General features: G+C 39.3%; 1 protein-coding gene across 1 annotated transcript in view; it reads left to right on the top strand.

The window, feature by feature from the left end:
• Positions 1-14,882, top strand: part of KCNH1 (potassium voltage-gated channel subfamily H member 1) — a 502,700-nt gene that overhangs the window by 105,649 nt on the left and 382,169 nt on the right. The gene's annotated exons all lie outside the window — the stretch shown is intronic.

Raw genomic sequence — 14,882 nt, forward strand, 5'->3', positions numbered from 1 at the left:
TATAAATATGAATTGTGATTACTTTATAGATGAGGAAATTAAAACGAGAGATGTTTAATGGCTCATCTACTGTGGCTTAAGAACTCCTTAGTGGGAGAGCTAGAACTAGAAATTAGGTCTTCTGACTCCCAGTCTAAAGCTCTTTCCTGAAATGGGGTTTTTTCCCCTTTCTGATTTTTACCTAGTTGCCCCACAAGTAAGTCTTTGGGAAACTGGTGTGAGTTTAACTCTTGGCATCATCTTTCCATGACCCTCCTGCTTGGTGGTATTGTCTTTCTTCTCCTGGACAAATTCCCATTTCTATAACCTTATATTCCAGTCTCTGCTTTGAAAGTAAAATGTGCAATGGAACAATTTGGGGATAATTCTATCTTTTCTTTTTTGTTTTGGGGTGTGTGTGTGTGTGTGTGTGTGTGTGTGTGTGTGTGTGTGTGTGTATGTGCGTGTGTTTATGTATGTGTGTGTATGCAGAAGGTTTTTCCTGAATTGTTAGAATGACTGGTTCCATTTCTTCTTTGCAGATGTGGCTTTGGCAACTTGAGCATAGATATCATCAGGAAAGAGGACTGAGATTCAGATTATATTATTTTTTTTACACTGGAAAGGCAACTGTGTGTATCCCCTGAATCATTTTTGTTTGGGAATTTTTTTTCTGGCAGTGGTGGGGAGGGCATAGTGGATGTGAAAAAAAGGATGAAAGCAGCTTAATGACCAATTTCTCTACAATCACTTGGATTAACTATAGAGTCACTCCCACTGGGTCTTTAAGAAAGCCAAAGCACCAACTTGTCCCTTTGTTCGTCATGATTATTTTCATCATGTAGATATGATGTGAGGGGGAGATGACTCATTTGTCATCTTCTGTGACTCATACCATGGACCATGGAACTGCTGGAACCAAATGTAGTCCTTGAAGAAATGCAGTCTTTAGTGTTTAGCTTTTTGTTCATTTGCCAGTCTTAGCACAACTTTATTCATTTCTGTGCCTTATAGAAAAAGAAATAGGTAAAGTTTGCTGAGTGTTTCACCCTTGGCTTCATTTGCCTTAATTGTCTGTTCTCTCAGCATACTTCTGTATGCCACCCTAGATCCTCTTAGGTGGGTTTATGGTAGCACATAGTTTTGTTGTGTGATATGTATGTGTGTATCTATATCTATATCTGTATCTATATCTATCTATCTATCTCTATCTATCTATCTATCTATCTATCTGTGTGTGTATACACATATATATAAAAAACCTATTTTTATGCAAAGTTTCAAAATAAAATTGTGCTATATGTGTGTATACATATGCCTAAATCTATTCTTTCTCTCTGTTTTTATCTTTCTAATAATATGATCTCTCCCTCTCTCCCCTTTCTTTCTCCCCCCTCCTTTCTGTTCTCTGTCCTTCAGTTGGACGATACTTCAGAGACTGTCTAGTTCAATCTATAGCTGACCAAAAATTTCCTATACCATCTTACCAACAAAGGGCCATCTAACTTTTCATTGAAGATTTCTTGTGACTGGGTGGGGGGTGGGGAGGAGATTCTTGATACAAGATTGGGGAAGGCATTAAAAGCTAATCTGGTGAATTTGTATTTTGTTTTCTAATGCAGCAGAAAGTCAATAGAGATTTTTAAATAGGGGACTGTACATGGCCAGCCCTGTGCCTTAGGAAGATTATCTTGGTATTGGGAGAGTAGATTGGAGAAGCGAGAGACTAAAGGAGAGGACACCAATTAGGAAGCTATTGCAGTAGTCTAAAAGAAAAGTGATGAGCATCTAAACTCTAGGGTTTTAGCAGTGTGACCAGAGAGAAGGGTTGAATGTGAGAGATTTGGTGAAGGGAGGATATGCAGGATTTTGCAACTAAGTGGATGAGAGAGTAAGGAAGAGAAATGAGTCAAGTATGACTCCAAGTTTATAAACTTGGTGATTGGGAGGATAGTTGTGTTTCAACAATAACAGGGAAATTTGTAAGAGATGGAGGTTTGTGGGAGAAGATGATTCTGTTTTGGAAATAACTAAATTTTAGCTACCAGTGGTACATTGAGGAAGAGATGTCCAGGAAGCAGAGGGTAATGTGAGACTAAAGTCTAGGAGACAGGTTAGGGCTAGATCTATGAATTGGGAATTTTCTGTATTAGTGATTGAATGTATGGGAATCGATGAGAGTTGACACTGATGTTGCTCTTAGGCACAATGCCTGACACATAGCAGGTGATTGATAAATGCTTATTGATTGATGGATGGATAGATGGATGGATATATTGATCCACCAGTGAATATTCTTTGCTCACATTTGTGCAACCCAGTTTTGGCTCCGTTGTAATATATTATCATCTAACCTGTCTCTATGTATTTGTCCCACCATTTCTCTTGAGGGGAGCTTGCTCGATTGAGACTGTCAAGTCTACTGCTAAGGAAACTTCTTCGTCTCCCTATTGCCTATAGGACCATATACAAACTTCTCTGCTGGGCACTCTTCAGCAAGAGGCACTTCCTACTATGCTTTGCCCACTCAGATTTTGTTATGTTATAGCAGAACGAATTTAGAAGCACTTCTTGGTGTTGCTGTTTATGCCAGGTGGCAAAAAAAGAAACAAAAGTGAAGGAACTCATGACTTCGTCTTGTTTTAGTGATCTTCTAAGATTAAAAAGTCCATTTAATACTTTGAAGGATATTTGGATCGAATGTTTTAATGTATTTATAAAAGGAATATTTGTGCTTATGTGGAAACTTAGAATGCTCGATACTGACTTACTACTTATTAAAACTCTTTAGCAATTTCAAGCCTGCTCTGTGATTATGGAGTCTGAGCAGAGGAAGTATATTGGCCTTAGTGATTCTCAACCGTTTCCCACATAATCAATTAATCAATAAGCATTTATTAAGTACTCACTGCTTGTTGGGCACTGTTCTTAGCTTTGGGATTAGGAAGACCAAAGAGAAGTAATCCCTGCCCTCAAATGGGGAGACTATATAGAGAGCTAGATTAGATATGCATGTATACATATATGTATATATACAGATACACATGTGTGTATATGGATATAAAGGTATATATATAATAATGTAAATGCATAAATATGTATATATATATATATATATGCATATATAAATAAATAAATTACACATACAGAGCAGATACAGTTTCTTTGGAGGGAAAGTCAGTAGCCCTTGGGGAAACAAGGAAAGACCTCCAACAGAAGGTGTCCTTTTGAGCTGAGTTTTGAAGGAAACCAAAGATTTCAGTTTTGTTGTTGTTCAGTTATTTCAGTTGTGTCCTACTCTTTGTGACCTCATCTGGGATTTTCTTGGCAAATATACTGGAGTGGTTTGCCATTTCCTTCTCCAGTTCAAGGTTAAGTGACTTGCCCAGAGTCACACAGCTAGAAAGTGTCTGAGGCTGGATTTGAACTCATGAAGATGAGTCTTCCTGACTCCAGGCTCAATGCCCTATCCATTGCACCATCTGGCTGACCTAGAGTTTTCAAGAGGGATGCAAAGGTATGGAGATGGAAGATAGGATATTGTGTTAGAGGAATAGCAAGCAGGGCCAATATGGCTGGACTATGGAGTATGTGGAGGGAGGGTAATGGTTGGAGAAGTTGAATGTGGCCATATTGTGAAGAGCTTTACATGCCAAATAAAGGAGTTTATATTTAATCCAAAGGGTAATAGAGAAGCCCTGGAGTTTACTATGTAGATAAAGGAAAGCAGGGGCCATGGTTCAATCTGAAATTTAGAAAAAAATCACTTTGGGGTCTTTATTGAGGTTGGATTAGAGAAGAGGGAAACTTGAAGTGGTGATATATGTGAGACTATATGTAAAATAATTTCCTGGACTTCCATGTGATAGCATGTATATTTTAATATCCATTGACTGAGAAAATAAAAGAAAACAGAAAGCTACTGTGAATTCAGTAATGCTTTTAAGTGAATTTGTTTTATTAATCAAATGAAACCACATTCATTTGAAAAATAGAAGTGCACATGTGTGGCAGTTTTTACTCCTTCTACAAAAGGTATTTATTTATTACACTGAGTCACGCTGCATGTTTTGTTGGAGCTAAATAAAGATCAAAATGACAATGTGTGGTATGCATATGGATTCATGGGCCTCTTGAAGTAGTTGCAGAGACTCCCAGGGGTCCTTAGCTCACAAGTTGAGAACCATTGATTTAGGCTATAAAAGAGTCTAGTGGGCATTCAGTATGGTGGAAGGGATGATATATTGGAAAGAGCAGTTGATTCTGGGTCCAAAGTTCAAATCCAAGGGCTGTCATTTACTCGCTATGTGACTGGACACATCTGTTAGCTTCTCTTGGGCCTTGGTTTCTTCATATGTAAGATAGAATGAATGATGCTTATCCTGCTTCTTTTTCATCATCATCATCATCATCATCATCACTTTTATATAGCATGTACTATGCTCTAGGCACTGTGTTAAGCACTTTACAATTATCTCATTTGATTCTTTTTTTTGGGAGGGATGAGGCAATTGGGGTTAAGTGACTTGCCCAAAGTCACACAGCTAGTAAGTATTATGTCTCTGAGGCCAGATTTGAACTCAGGTCCTCCTGATTCCAGGGCCAGCAATCTATCCACTGCACCACCTAGCTGCCCCTCATTTGATTCTTACGATACTCCTGAGAGGTAGGTTCTATTATTATTCAAATTTTACAGATGAGGAAACTGAGGCAAATAGAAGTGAAGTGACCTGCCCAGGGTCACGCAGCTAAGTATTTGAGGCCAGATTTAAGCTCAGGTCTTCGGAATTCCCAGCTTAACACTTTCGTAGCTGCCTATCTCAGAGATTTCTTGGGAGGATGAAGTCAGATAATTATAACTTGTAAAGCATTGTACAAATGTCAGTTCTTACAGAGTACATCTTAGTGACCAGATATTCATATCTGTCAAATACAACTTTTTTTTTTTAGTGCTCTGATACCTATAACTTCATTGATTCATCAATTTAGGGAACTCCTGGGGGTGGAAACTCCTTCTTTTAATGCAGCCTGACGCTTTGTCTATAAGTGTGATGTTAGGAAGTTGCTTGGGACACTGATAAATTAAGTGACATGCCTGTGGTCACACAGATAGTTTGTGTCCAAGGTAGGACTGTCCGAATTAGTTTTCCTAACTCTTAGGTCAGCCTTCTGTCTAATATATATATATACACACATTGACACATTATTGCCCCCTTTTTTCTCCACACACTCCATGATTATCTTTCACACTTCAATTTGAATGCTCCATCACATGACATGTCCTTACTTTCCCACATTTTCATGTTATAATTTCTGATCACACTGATGACCTTTTCAGGTTGACTGTTTCCTGTTAACTCCAAGAGGGGCACCTTGGTCTACTTGGTCCAAATCACTTTGTTGGATGGTTACTTCTTGGGAACTTTTCTTTCGATAGAAGAATTCATTCACTATTAATGAGATTCACTAACATTTAATTCCAGGAAAGTCTGGCTTCCTTGGTCTGTGAAGACAGGCCCCTTTGGGGCATTTGTGACCTTTGTTTTACTCATGTTATCTACATTTTATGGTACTTTTAACTTTTAAGACATCAAGACCCCAATAATTGGGACTTTTAAAAGATACAGACAAGCTAAGCTGAAGATTTTATTTGCAATATCTATTCAGTTGAATGCTATGAATGTATTAAGTATACAGTAGATTTCTTATTTATCCTGTATATAGCTTGTTTGTACACAGTTGTTTGCATGTTGACTTCCCATTAGACCATGAGTTCCTTGAAAGCTTGTCGTTTTTTGTATCCCTAGTGCTTAACACAGTACCTGACACATAGTAGGCCCTTAATAAATGCTTGTTGATTGATTGACTGTGGCGAACTCAAGGGTGGATATGCCTGAGAGTCATACATAATGGGCAGACACAGGTTTCAATCTACAAAGAATATGAGGTCACAGACTCACCATTTATTACAAGGTGCTGTACTGGAGACCGAGATATAAGAAGAAAAAAAAATTCTTAGCATTATGGGATCATAAAGGTTAGACCTAAGAAGTCATCTAGTCCTTCATTTTATAGATGAGGAAACAGGACCAGAGAGTTTAAGTGACTGATTCAAAGTCATACAGGTAGTGAGTGACTAGAAGAGGTGGAATTTCAATAGATGTCATACTGCAAGCCAAGTACCGAAATCATTGAGAGAATAGGAAGACTGAAGTGACCCTGGAGACTGGAGTATGATGACATTAAGTTCTAGGGCTATATGTGTAGTTGGATAGTGTGTTATTCCAAAGGAAGAGAGAGGTGTTGATTGAGGAATGTAGAAGGAAAGTCTGGTTGTGGTAGTGGGGAGCAAGAAGTGCACTGGATCTTCCTTCTGATCCAGGGTGTTAGGCAACATGAGAGAAAGAATACCTAGTCATAGAAAAGGCAACTAGGGAGACAACATCTTCTAGAGAAAGTCAAGCTTTCTTGACTGCAAGATGGAAAGAGTATAAGAGGTAGTGGCTTAGGGTAGAGAGAAGTTTGTTAATAATTTAACAGGGAGGACACAGGAAGGAAACTGGGGAGGGGTAGGGCCGAGCTGACAGGATGAGAGTGCTGGGGAATGGTAGCAGGATTGTTGCTCTTCAGCAGAGAGAGCCTGTAAATCCTAGAGATTGCAGGAGGAGGTGGTAGTTTGTTAGCCAGAGGATAGGGGGTGTTGATCAGGGCTCTTGTCTGCCAAAGATCCTGTGATGAGGAAGAATGGTATCAGTCTGTCCTCTCTCCAGACACTAGGGAAGAGGGGTTCAGCCAGTTGGGAGGTTGGCTCAGCTATCTAGGTTGATAAATACCTAGAAATCAGGTAACCTGAATGAATTTGTACTAGGAACCAGATCCTTTGCATCTTCCTAAGATGGCAGGGGATGATACATAAACCTTTATGTGGAGTGTGCATTCATGATTATTGTCTGAGGTATAGCTATTAGAGGGTTGAGGGATTACTCTTTTAATAATAATAGTTTACATAGTGATTTAAGGCTTGCAAAGCACTTTACATATAAAATCTTATCTGCTTCTCACAACAGCCTTGTGAAGCATTTTCTATTTTTATTCCTGTTTTTCAGATGAAGAAACTGGTATTCAGGGTTAAAGATTTACTGAGATCAAACAGCTAGTAATTGTCTGAGGCAAGGTCTAAACTCAAGTCGTTTTGAATCCAAGTGTAATGAATGTTTTGTCCACCTTGCTCTGGTGAAAAGGATTACGGTGGCACACTGAGATTCCCTCTACCTCTCTTTTAGGCTACATATGAAAAATAATATTAGTACTTTAGTCTGAAGTCCTTTGTCCTTTTTGAATGAAAAACCTTATCAGTCTTTAACTATCAATTTACAAAAACCATTGTCTACGTTGAAATCTTTTTACACCATTCTTCAATGGCTAACCAGTTTCTAATCCACTCCTAAGTCTCTCACTCTTAGCCCATGAAGGACTCTCCTGTGGAGTGATTAGGATCATGATTAGACCAAGAGAATGAAGATGTCTTTGATTAAGTCAAAGAATAGAAATATCTCTTAAATTCATCTTTGAACAAGTAGAAAGGAGAATCTTTGGTGGGATTGATGAGAGACTGAATGGTTTTAGGAAAAGGATTTTCTAGATTCTGAGAACTCTGAGATTGAGAATGTTTTTATTTCATGGATTCCTTTGGCAGTCCAGTGGAACCTACAGAGCTCTCATAGGATTACAAAAGAAACCAGTTACATTCAATTAATTCGATCAACAGTTATTAAGCACCTACTATGTGCCAGGCACTGTGCTAAGGTTAGAAAGACAGTCCCTGCCCTCAAGGAGCTTACAATCTACTTTTAGAAGACAATATACAAAAGGAAGCTGAAAAGTGGAAGTTGGGATTATAATAAGTAGTACCCAGTGTGGGAAAATGATGTTCTGTGGAATAGAAACCAATCAGAGCTGCTGTTGGAAAGTAGAAAGTTTTCTGGAATATATTGAAATGAATTTATCAAAATATTTTTAAAAACAAGTTCACAGGCCCCAGGCTTAGATACTGTGCTCTGTGGATATATACCCACATTTTAAGTCACTATAGTTCTGAGACTATTACCCAACCTTACTTAATCTTGACTGTAGAATTTTATCCTTGTTTGAGAATGTTCTAAGTTGTATTGAAAATGTGATTATACACATGTAAAACACATGTAATGTTATATATATACATTACATACATGCATGTATATTTAGAATTGTTTTAAATTGTAGCTTTAAAATGACTTGTGCTGAAGAGATTTTCAAAGGCATGAGGAAATTCAGCCCGTTTTTGGACTTCTTTCTCAGGGGCAGAAGTGCTGAGATTTAGTTTAATTAATAAAATTGTTTCTGGAAGGCTTGTGACTACAATGTGGAGTATAGATATAGAGGACTGTGATACTGTTTTCTCCTGCAGTAATGGTGGGCACAGGTGAGAACTAAGTTCACCTTCATGCCCAGCTATCTACTGCTACCCATTTGCCACCGGCAGGGCATTCCAGGGCAATGGGGAGCTGAGTTATTGTTTCCCTCTTACTTGTTCAATGACAGAGTAGGTGTTCCCACCATATATGGCAAATATGTATGGTATAAATGACCTCCAAAATCAGTCCCCCAGATGTACAGGGGTAGGGCCAGTCACCCTTTTTGTCCTAGAAGAAAGTAGTTGTTTTGCTTCTATGAAGAAAGGGATTGGTAGTATAAAAAATGTGACAAGCTACCTGTTTCAGGAACATGAAAACAAACAGTTTTAAAGGGCTTTGACACCCTAACCATGTTCCAGCAAAGCTGATAAAGTATGCACTGTAATAGTTATTATTCCTTGGATTTGACTGCCACTTTGTAGTTTGCAAAGTACTCATACAATCCATTGTTGTGAGAGTGGGGAAAAGGCATTGGCTCTGGAGCACCTGGGTTCAAATCCCGCCTATCCTGGTTACTACCCATATGACCTTGGGCGATTTGCTCTGTCTTTCTCTACCTGAGTTGCTTTATCAGTAAGATAAAGGGATTTGCCTACTGAGAGGTTCCCAAACTTATTTGGCCTACTACTCCCTTTTCAAAAAAAATTTGCTCAGGCCCCACTGGGGTTAGGTTATGCCCTTATTTTTATTCAATGCCTCCCCCATCATTCCAGTGCCCCCCAGGGGCAGTATCATCCACTTTGGGAACCTATGGAATAGATCAGGAGTGGGGAACTGCATCCTTGAGGCCATATGGGGCCCTCTAGGTCTTCAGGTGCAGCCTTTTGAAGGAGCCCAAGTTATACAGAACAAATCCTTTATTAAGGGGATTTGTTCTGTGAAGTTTGGATTCAGTCAGAGTTGAACTTAAGGACCTAGAGGGCCACATATGGTCTCAAGGCTGCAGGTTCCCACCCCTGGAATAGATGGTCTCCAGGTCCTTTGTTGTGCTAGTTCTGTGATTTTATAATCTTAGTCATCTTCCTGAATCTATTATAACAGGTCTAACAGATATCTCTTCATCTCAGAGGAACTTCAGTTCAATTTATTGCAGGTTCTTAAAAATAGTGAAATTCTGTGTCATGAATAAGATTCTATAATTTAATAATGAATACCACCTCCATTAGTCACCTAGATAAGGTCAGAGGGGTGGCACAATAGGTAGAACTCTGGGCTTGGAGTCAGAAACACATGAGTTCAAATCTGGCCTTAGAAAGACCTGAGTTCACATGTGATTTCAGACACTAGCTGTGTTACTCTGGGCAAGTCACTTAAACCTCAGTTTCTTCAGATGGAAAAATGGGGAAAATAATAGCACCTGCCTTCCAGGGTTGTTGTGAGTATCAAATGAAATAGTATTTGTAAAGTGCTTTACAAACCTTAAGGCTCTATATATTATTATTATTATTATTAGTCTCAGCTCGTGAAAGTTTAAAATACCATGGCTTGAAAGCCAGGTAGGGCTCCAAGCTATGGACTTGGATAAGCCCTGATGCCAGACCTTTCCCAGCAGCACAAACACAATTTGATTATGTCCTGGACTAAATAGGTATTGCTCTAATGGTGATTTTTCTGAAGTGAGAAATGAATTTTAAAAAATCAATCTCTTAGCTTATTGCCACTAACATCTTCTTTCACTAGAAAGCAAATTGGCTTGCCAGTCCTTTCAGTGACTTTTTAAAAAAAAGCAAAGGATTTATGTATTCTTTTCTCCCAGCAAATTAATAAGTTTTTTTGCATATAATTTTAGGACAACTAAAATCATTAAAGAGATAGAAAGATCTCTATATGAGAAAAGACCAAAAAGATTGTCTCCTTAATTTAGAAAGATTGAGATGTGATTGAAGTCTATAAAAGACATGTTCTCCAAATACCACATTGCTAGAAGCGGTGGAAATGCCTGAAATCTTGAACGAGATAGTTTAGGACAACTTAAAGAAAACACACATACTCACACACACACACACACACACACACACACACACAACATACATGCGCGTGCACGCACAATTGTTTTGTGGGTAGTAAATATGGAATGCCTTATAAGCCAAAAACCTAGTTCTCAAAAAGGAAAGAATCAGAGATTTTAAAACTTTTGACACTTTAATTCTATGAATATCTTATCCTACCCCCTTATTTTGCTGATGAGAAAACTCAGGTGAAAGCATAGACTTCTTTCGCATCTATTGATTAAAAAAAAAAGAAAACACAGGCTAGAGAAAGGAGATAGTCACACAGCTTAGTAGGCACAGGGACCAGGAGTTAATTCCTACATAAATTCCTTGACAATAGCTCTCTAAAGGTCCATTAAAGGAGATTTTGGGCTGCTCAGAGGTCTATTTGTGATTTCATAGAAGGAATGACCACACTTTGTTAAAGATGTCCTTCGGCTCTTGTGAGAGGTAGAATGGTGGATTGGGGAGAAGGGCAGGACATTAGTCTGCTACTTTGATCAATATGACATGTGTGTGTGTGTGTGTGTGTGTGTGTGTGTGTGTGTATGTGCTTTTACAAAGGGATATTAACTGAGAAAGCATAGCAAGGATAGAAGTACAAATACATCCCTTTGAAAAGTAGCACATTCTCCCTTCTTATATCTAAATAATGGAGAAGAGTGGGCTCAAACCAACCTACAGTGGTTGACACAATCATTTCCTCCCACTAAATTCACTCTATGTGAGGCATAGCTGATGGATGAGTGGCTCCCTTGCTTTCAGGGCATGGGGTCTTAGTGGCCCAGATGATTCACTGCCTTGCTGAATTAAGATCATTTCTTAGCCCAGTGCTGGATCTTTACTCACTCTGACTGCAGGGATACTAGCAGACTCTATAGTGTCTTCCATTTGCTGGACCTCTGGTGGCTCTTCTGATCTTTTGAAGCTCATAAAGCTAATCTATTAGGTCTCCTATACTCATTCATCTAAGAGTAGGAAAGAGTGAAATGCAGCAGAGGGAAAAATAACAGCACTATCTGTTCATGGCTTCCTCTTCATGGTTTATGTAAGAAAGAACTTTTTTTTTTAAAGTTATCACTTATTAGTCCATTGAATCATGAGACTGTGGAAACATCTTATGTAGTGGGTGACATATTTCATTTTCTACATTTAAAGAAGCCTCTTTTGATAAGGTAATAACTTAGTGACATAGAAATTCCCATCAAAAATGATTATGTCATTATCATCAACATCAACAACAAATTAGAGAGGCAGTACACTATGGTAGAGAGAGGGCTGACCGTGGAGTCAGCAGCACCTGAGTTCAAGGTCTATTTCTGACACATATTGGGGTGTTCAGGAGGATTAGCACCTTTGGTGTGAGGGCTTGCTTGAGCCTTTTCAGGGCTGCTCATCCACCTTTGGTATCTACCTGGCACCCAACTTTTCCCTGGGGCTGTAAGGAACTATTGCATGTACAGTGGCCACACCCAAGTAAAACCATCTCAGCAGATGAGCTAAATCTGGTTGAGGGGAACTGACAGCCCTCAAACCCATCTGTGAATAGGGGGACTTCCCCCAGCAGAATGGGTAGATGAGAACAATTTGTTTCAATGACCATGAAGGTGGCTGAAGCAGGTGCTGTGGAGCACTTAGAGCTTGGTCAGACATTGAAGACGTCAAGGCCATCTATCACCAGTCTTCTGGACTTTTGTCATGTCACTGGATTTCGATGACTCTGGAAGAGAGAGTGAGGCTGAGGACTTTGTGAAACTCTGCCTCACTTAAATCCAATTCATGTGCAAGTCAAGACATCAAGTCAGAATATCACCCCATAATGTTATTGGCCCTTTTTGAAAATGAAGGAACAACAGCTGTGACTGTGACTGATCATGTGGGCAAGTAATTAATTTAACCTGCTCCAGGCAATCCTCTAATACTAAAAGTTCCCAATCAACATTGGTGGAGGGAGTTTCTTCCTTGGGAGTTACCTCTATTTATATGATGGAATCACAGGGCTAGAAAAAAAAATTAATTAAAAAAACCCCCTTACTCTTCTATAAGGCTTTAAGATTTTCAGACTCCTTTCTTTACAGCACTGTAAAATAGGTGGTTAGCTCCATTTTGTAGGTGAGAAAACTGAGCCTCTGAGAGGCTAGGGGACTCCCTGATGGGTACACAGCTTGTAAGTGTCTTAGGTGGGAGTTGAACCCAGGTCCCCTGAGTACTATTTCCATTTCAGCACACAGCCTCTGTGAATAGGGTAACCTGTTTGAAATTTGGGAGCATCATCTCTCTGGCACTGGGGATCCAATTCATTTTGTTATGGTGTTCAATTGTGCCTAAGTCTTGATATTTTCCACTTACAGATTGTTCATGACAAGATTTTAAATCTAGTCTTGATTTCTCTGGTTTCCAACAGTCAGGGCTGCCTCCCCCCACCATCTGTCTGTATGTATTTGTTCAGGGAAGGCCAACTAATTTAGAAATTATTCTAAGTAAAGCATGATGAAGAATATAAACCTGCTACCCAAACATAATGCACTCCAAAGGCAAATAGCTATATTTTTAGATTATCTACTGTTTTGTATAGTCTCTGCCCTGCACCCACTCTGTGTTCAAAAACTGACTGTGCTAGTCCCTTGGAAAGGAAGACAATGTTCCTGAATATGTTAGTTGCTGAGTGTATGGCAATCTGAAAACTGCCTTCAGAGTGCATTACGTTTATGTACTTTGCTCTTCTTCCTTTTGGATTGGATTTGGAAAATCTTCCTCGAAGAAGAGTTGTGGGAACCTAGAAAAATTACATAACTCTGGGTCTCAGTTTGTTGTTGCGTCATTTTTCAGTTGTGTCCAACTCTTCATGACCCCATTTGGAGTTTTGTTGGCAAAGATACTGGAGTGGTCTGCCATTTCCTTCTCCAGCTTATTTTACAGATGAGGAAACTGAGACAAACAGGGTGAAGTGACTTGCCCTGGGTCATGCAGCTGAGACTGGATGTGAACTCAGGAAGATGAGTCCTCCTGACTTCAGGCCAAGTGCTCTATCCACTGCACCACTTAGCTGCCCTTGGGCCGCAGTTTACTTATCTATTAAATGAGAGATTGAATTAAATGATCTCTCAAGTTACTTCCAGTCCCAGATCTATTGTCCTATGATGTGTGGTTTTACAGATGAGGAAACTGAGGCATGCAGAGGTGAAGTTAATTTGGACATGGCCAAACAGATTATAATTGGCATAGAAGAGGTTAGAATCACACGCCTCCTGATCCTCAGACTAGTTATGTCGATAGATGTCTCATCACTAGGAAGTTGGGCACCAAAACTCATGAGCATGTCATGAATGATCTGTCAGAGGATTATTTGTACTCATGAAATCAAGGGCATTTTGAAGTACTGATATATGTTTAGTTTGGGGCTGTCATCTGTGCAAGTCTCTTTGTATGGTGCCTAGTCTGGCAACAGGCTTTTTTTTTTATTAAGACTTTGTAATAATGAGAACTGACTTAAGGATGATCGCTCATGTCTAGCATTTTTATAGTACCTTAAAGTTTACCAAGCACTTTACAGATGTCGTCTCATTTTATCCTCACAACAACCCTGGAAGACAGGTGGTGTTATTATTAATGAAGAAACTGAGACAGACAGAGGTTAAGTGACTTGTGTAGGGTCATATGGTTAGTATCTGGGGCTGAATTTGAATTCTGGTCTTCCTGACTCCAGATTCAACACTCTATCTACTGTGCTGCCTAGCAGTCATAAGGAAGAGTGATCCCAACATTTTAGGACCAGTATACAGAAAACGCATCTTAAAATGAAAAATGAGGAAAACATTAATTAGTCCCCCATCATAAAATGCATATTCATAATCTTTACTCAAACTGATATTCAACTAACTCTTGGTGAATGTATCTTCTTGGATTATTGCTATCCATGTGCTTTTGAGGACATTGTCCCTCCATTTCTGAATGCCCCCCTGGCAACCACAAGTTTTGTTTTTTTTTCTTCTAAAGGGAGCCCAATTCTCAGGATGTTGCTTGGAGTCTGAAGGACTTTAGGGCCTTGGGACAAGGTAGCACTCATTGGAGTCTTTTTTTTTTTTCATAGTGAGTATTTTATGTTCTTTCTGTGTTTCTAGTGGAGTGGAACAAAGACTGTCCAGTATCAAATATAAGGTTGTATAGGATCACGTAAGCATTGTTACTCTAGTACAGCTCCATGGCACAGTGGATAGAGCACTGCACCTGGAGTCAGGATGGCCTGAGTTCAAATGTAATCTCACTGGCTGTGTGACTCTGGGCAAGTCACTTAACGTCTATTTGCCTCAGTTTTCTCAGTTATAAAATGGGGATAATAATAGGATCAACCTCCCAGGGTCGTTGTGAAGATCAAATGAGATTATATTTATAAAGTGCTTAGCACGTACCTGGAACATAGTGGGTGCTATGTAAATGCTTATTCTCCTTTCCAGAGTAT

Source organism: Phascolarctos cinereus, unplaced genomic scaffold, assembly GCF_003287225.1.
Source record: "Phascolarctos cinereus isolate Bilbo 61053 unplaced genomic scaffold, phaCin_HiC Scaffold_5;HRSCAF=322, whole genome shotgun sequence".
Classification (NCBI taxonomy): Eukaryota; Metazoa; Chordata; class Mammalia; order Diprotodontia; family Phascolarctidae; genus Phascolarctos; species Phascolarctos cinereus.